The sequence below is a fragment of the Phacochoerus africanus genome, chromosome 1 (genome assembly GCF_016906955.1).
Source record: "Phacochoerus africanus isolate WHEZ1 chromosome 1, ROS_Pafr_v1, whole genome shotgun sequence".
Classification (NCBI taxonomy): Eukaryota; Metazoa; Chordata; class Mammalia; order Artiodactyla; family Suidae; genus Phacochoerus; species Phacochoerus africanus.
The window spans coordinates 67,784,798-67,791,283 of NC_062544.1; positions in this window are offsets into that span (position 1 = coordinate 67,784,798).

The following is a 6,486-nucleotide window of genomic DNA, read 5'->3' on the forward strand; positions in this document are numbered from 1 at the left end:
ATTTGAGACCACCTATGGATTGGCCTTTCTATTGCATGGAATTTTGAATTTCTTCTTTAATTGTGAAATGTGAACTCAAGTATTTACTCTTTAGAGGTTCACTGTGGTATCTGCTAAGATCACCTGATAAAGTACCTTCTACTGAGGTTCCACCAGTTTTTCTTGGATGTTTTTGCAAGTAGACAAAATCTCCTCATTGAAGATAATGATGAATGAAACTAATCAAGAATATGTAGGAAGGTGGAGTTCCCATTGTGGCTCAGTAGTAACAAACCTGACTAGTCAATGAAGACTCGGATCCTTAACTCAGTGGGTTAAGGATCCGGCATTGTGCAGGGCTGCAGTGTAGGTCATAGACTTGGCTCAGATCTGGCATTGCTGTGGCTGTGGCATAGGCCAGCAGCTAGAGCTCCAATTTGACCCCTAACCTGGGGACTTCCATATTCCATGGGTGCTGCCCTAAAAAGAAATAAATAAAAGAATATGTGGGAAGGTAATCTATGGTGATATAATGGGGGACTATTATAAAGTGCTTGCAATTTTTTCTATATCAGCACTTAGCAGGACAGCCTAGTGTCTAGTATTAGAAGTGAAATCCCTAAGCACATAGGAAGATATGTGATGTATCCCCATGAGAGTGGACTGGGCCATGTTTGGGCTCTCAGATAAGAGAATCTCTTACTCAGAGCTTAGTCATTTCATAAAGAAGTGCCCAATCTCAGAAAAAAATTGATAGCCACTGCCTGAAATATTCAAACTTAGAAATCTCTTCAATTGCCATTTTATGAGGTGTCTCCAGTAAGTTTGGATAGTATTTAGCCTATCAGGAGAGATTACTTTTCCTTCCTTTTCATTATTTTTTAAATTAAAAAAAATTTTTCTTTGTCTTTATGGGACCATAGCTGCAGCATATGTAAGTTCCCAGGCTAGGGGTTGGATCAGAGCTTCAGCTGAGGCCTACACCACAGCCACAGCAACTCCAGATCTGAGCTACATCTGCAACCTACACCACAGCTCAGGCAATGCCGTATCTACTGAGCAAGGCCAAGGGTCAAACCTACATCCTCATGGATACTAGTCAAGTTCTTAACCTGCTGAGCCATGGTGGGAACTCCATTATTCCTTCTTTTCATAGACAATTTCCTAAATAATAAACTGCTTTGGCAAAATTGTGATTCATTTCTCCCAAGGCTCAGAGCAAGTAATTGAATTTTCATTTTTACAGATTGCCTTGTTTCTAAACAAATTAGGAGATTTTATGTGCTTGTGTCTATGTTGTGTATACATATATGTATATCTTATCAGAACTCAATCAAAAGGATAATTTAAATCTTTTAAATATTGAGGATCTTGTAAAAATGCGAGAAGGCTTCAATAAACCCTTGGAGCATGACTGTTCAGGTATATTTCTATCCTCCCCAGGTAAAGGCAGGAAGTATTGACTATCCTATTTAGAGGCATCTTGAAGAAAGACAGATCAAAGATCTGTGAATTCACAGGAGGAATTGATAACAGGATGGATTTGGGTTAGGTTCTACTGGGAAGTGAGGGATAACAATTTTGTCGATGATGCAGAGGTCTTGAATAAATTTATCTATATCTTTGTTTAATTTCTTTACTGATAGGTTGGGAAGGGTTTGTGCAGAGTGTTAGAAGGTCTTTAGATTTAAACCCTCCAGCTATCTATAGGTTTGAGTTCTTCTTTTGATCCTGACTTTAAGGGATATTGGGAAATTTCATGTAATGTTTTGGTAGAATCTATCTGAATACTGAAAGATTCTGCTTCAATTATTTTTCCTAAGTCACTGGTATTTTTAGGCCATTGGGTGTCAGGTATGGCATTAAATCTTTAACTGGAGTTTGCATCACAAATTATAGGAAAGGTTTAGGTATACCCAGGGCAGACACAACTTGATCATGAAGAGAGGTATCCTTTGGAATCTTGGAAAAATAGTTCCTCTTAATGTGAATTTAATACCACAACTCCTTTTACAAAATCTTTCTTTGTTAAATCTTCAGAGGTGGAATCACGGGATAGGAGAAAATTTTTTTTTTCAGTTAATGACTAAGGATTACAGTTAAGAACTTATAGATAGATAAACTCTGTGATTTATTTGAAACACCTGCCACCTGTATGGTATGTGTACTCTTAGGAAGTAATTGATTAAATGTTTTAATGTAGGAAGAGTCATTCCATCTCCTTCATGAATTAATAGAACTGACTTTCTATTCTCACCCAATGTTCAAGGATAAAGTTCAATATTAGATGTTTTTTCCTTCCTTGGAGAACTTGCATTGATCTGAACTGATAGCTTTTCCTGTGTCTTGATTTTCCCTTTGTAAGAATGTTATTTTCCAGCATCCCTTAAGGCATCTCAAGTGTCCATGCCAGTAGGTAAATAGGACATGAGTCACCTGAATAGTTGCTCTTCAGAGCCATAGTTTCACTTGGGCTTGGGTCCTACATTTTTTTTTTTCCTAAAGGCCTTTCAAAATGTTCTGCCTTTTGTATTTCAGGATATCATATAATAGGACTATTTCCTTTTCTAACTTCTGTTTTCAATTGTTACTCTGAAGTCCTTCAGGGGATTGAGTGAGAATGATGGAAGCAAGACGAAGAGATCCTGAGGCTACCTTAAAGCTATTCTAACTGTCAGCAAAATCTGGGACAAAATGAGCAGCAAAATATCTAATAATGATTACCTATTGATAAATAAGAATCCATGAGCCCATGCTAATATAAACAAATTAATGAATGAAGTGAAAATTTGGTATTTATGTAGTTTTGAAACCTCGCTAACACCTCCCTGATCAAGTAGTCAAAGTGCACATTACCAAATGTGAGTCATGTTTGATGTGCCTGCCATCTGGTAAATACAAAGAAAACACACCATCACTTCTGCTGGATTTAATCATAAGAATATCAGAAAAATCCAAATTGAAGGACATTCTATGAAACATCTGGCCATTAATCCTTGAAAATGTCAAGGTCCTAAAAGTCAAAGCAAGTCAAAGCAAGATGGAGGAATTATTTCGGATAAAACGAACAATAACATGTAACACCATATTCTGAACCAGATCTTTTTTCTATAATTGCAGTTAGCAAAGATTTAATATACTCTATAGATTGGATGGTAGAGATGTATTAATTTCCTAATTTTGATGTTTGTATCATGGTTCTATGGGAGAATGTCTTTGTTATGAAAACTCTACACTCAGGTATTGAGTGGTTATAGGACATCAAATTGATAATTTATTCTTTAATAGTTCAGGAAAGAAGATCTTATACTTAAAAATTTCTGTATGTTTGAGCTAGTTGCAAAATTAAAACAAAATGAGATTATTCTAATCAAGAAACATGAGAGAAAGAGAAATTGAGGAGTATATTACAAAGTAAAGGGCCTCTCCACTTCACAAACCTTCCTATCTTAAAGGAAATGTCAAGCAAATAAAATGCATGATTCTGAATGGAAAAAAGAATATAGGTGCCATAGGGAGTTCCCTTCGTGGCTCAGCAGTTAACGAACCTAACTAGGATCCATGAGGATGCGGGTTTGATCCCTGGCCTCTCTCACGGGGTTAAGAATCTGGTGTTGCTGTGGCTATGGTGTAGGCCAGCAGCTGTAGCTCCAATTCCACCCCTAGCCTGGGAACCTCCATATGCTGTGAGTATTGCAAAAATGAGTATAATTTTAATCTGTATAATTTTAAACAATGTTAAAAATTTCCTGAATTTGATCATTGTTCTGCAGCAATGTATCAGAGTGTTCTTATTATTAAGAAAAGCATGCATGAGAATTCAAGAAGACAGTGCATGATCTTTGCAAATTACTTGCCAATTTTTTCAGGAAAAAATAATAAATGTGCCAAATATAGATGAAAAATATGTAAATTTAGGTAAATGAATTATGAAAGCTATTTGAAATATTTTTGCAAGTTTTATGAAGATCTGATGTTCTTCAAATTAAAACTATAATTAAAAAATAACAAGTCTCTAGAAAATAGAAATGGAAATTTCCTACTCACAACAGCAATCTAAGAACAAATTTAATAATAATTTTCAGGGCCCATATTCATATAGCTAGAAAGATTTTACTAGGAGAGGTAATAGTCTGAAAGAAGTAGAGAAAGTATTGAAACACAAGGGTAATCATGAATAAATATGAAAATAAAAACTGTATTGCATTTTTGTTCACCAATTTGGAAATTAAATCACAAAATAATATTTACAATTATTGTAAGTATACGGAGCAATGGACTACTTAAGGGATCTTGTAAACTGGTTTAGGCATTCATTTGTGTAATCCTGTAATAATACTAAATACATAATATAAAAATCCTTCAGCTTTTTCAAACCTTCTGAAGAGGTGTGAAATCACTCACCTGTTTCCTAATAAATCTAGATCACTGTTTGTCCCTGACTTTACTCAATGAAGTTGAACCAAAGAGAAATATTGATGGGAGATTGCAGGCAAAGAGAGTAGCAAGGTTATTTCTACCCTTAGATCTGGCTGAAAATATCTGGCTTCAGATATGTGCTGTTCAGGTGGTGATTCCAGCTGGTACCCAGCAGCCAGCCTCAATTCTTGGGTAGCAATAACACTATCTCTTTTTTATCCTTTAAACTCAGGTAGGGTAGTAGCTTCTCAAGAAATTGCTAGTTTCTGAGTTGTTTCAATGTCCCATTTATCTTTCAGACAGGTTATTGGGAGTAGATTTACAATCATCAAACCATCAAAACACTTATGGATTTTGTTTTACTGATTGGACCTTGATTGATGGAAATGTGAATTCTACCTAGAGGCCTGCATCTGAAATACAAAATACACTAAACATCTGGGTCAAGATTGTTCATCATAACCCTCTGAAATAGCAAAATATAGGAAGCATTTAAATATCCAAAAGTAGTTAGTTGGCTAAACATAGTGTTTATTCATATTTGCCAATACAGTGTAGCTACCAAAAATTCTGTTTTAAAGTACTTATGTTTTGGAAAGTTGTTCAGTCCATAAAATTTATTGAAAAAAACAGATTTATCTAAATTTTATAATAGCCTTAAATGAGCAAGTACAATAAAGTTTTGTCACTGATTTTCTAATTTCTGGATTGAAGGTTATCATGAATTTTTTTGTATTTCTCATTTTTTTTCAAAAATATATTTAATTCTGCAGAGACTGCCCTGCTATGATCTCTTTCCCTTGTTCCAAAGATTACACCCATACCACAGTAGTGACCCAAGTCCCTGAAGTGCCAACACTAGATTCTTAACCTATTGCACCGTAGGAGAACTCCCAATATTACTGTTATTTTTAAAACAAACTGAAAAATTGAGGAGTATTTAGATATAACAATGAAATTCTAGATGCTAAGTATAACTATATATTAGAAAAGGCAAGCTTTTATTGCATTGAATTTTTAAAGTAAATTGACACATTTCTTCAGAATTAATATATATTAATTCAGCATTTTAAGAATTTAATTAGGTCTTGTGCAAGAACACTGGCATAGGTAATCAAAAGTGACTATAATGATTTTATCCAGAAAGGGGGTGCTTGGCATCTGTTGAACTAGAGAGGGGTGATCCAGACAAAGGAGAAGTAAAGGTCACTCAGAAAGGGACTCAAGTCAGAACAATTGATGTACAATTGATGTACAATGGATGTACAAGTCAGAACCATGGGTGAGGTGGGTAAATGTGGGGTGAGGAGGATAGGGTTGGCACTAAGAGGGATAAATAAGAGAGGGAAACATACATGATCTGTGTGGGGAAGTTTTTGTTTGTTTTAAACATTGGCAATTAGTTGTCCCAATATAAAAACTCACAGAGATACTCAGAAGGCAACTGGAAACAGAATAATTGAAGATAGGGAGGGCAATGAGCATATTTTTGGAGATTTCCACAGTTTAGAGATAATAATAATCTCTGTTGAACAGTGTCAGTTGAATTTTCTAATTGGGATAAAAAATTCTTTAGCAGAATTTGTTTTATTTGGAAATATAAAGGAAGTGTGACTGATGATCAAAAGTCCATAAAGGTACCTTGTCATATTTGAACTCTTCAGTACGTGAGAAAAAGAAATGATAAAGTCTCAGTGTGAAGATTACATATGTCTGATTCCTGAAGGTGCTGTTAAATGTTGTGCAGGGTAAAAACCTCACAGAGTCTCTCCTCTTTGCAAAATTAAAAAAAAAAAAATGATGATACCATAAGTAAAAACAAATACTGGGAAGAACTTAAAAATAAGTCAAAATTTCAAATCTTTGTTCTCTCTCTCCCTCCCTCTCTCCCTCTCTTATTGCTATAATCAGCAAAGTAATACCTAAGCAAAATACATAGAAAAAATCATTACTTTCATTAAACTTTGGTATGTATGTATATATCCAATTAAATTCTAGTTGCAAGGCAATAGAAATAAATGATGTAGACTCTGGCCTCAAACATATAATATATGTCTAGCAGAAACGAAGACAATAAACCAAGTATTA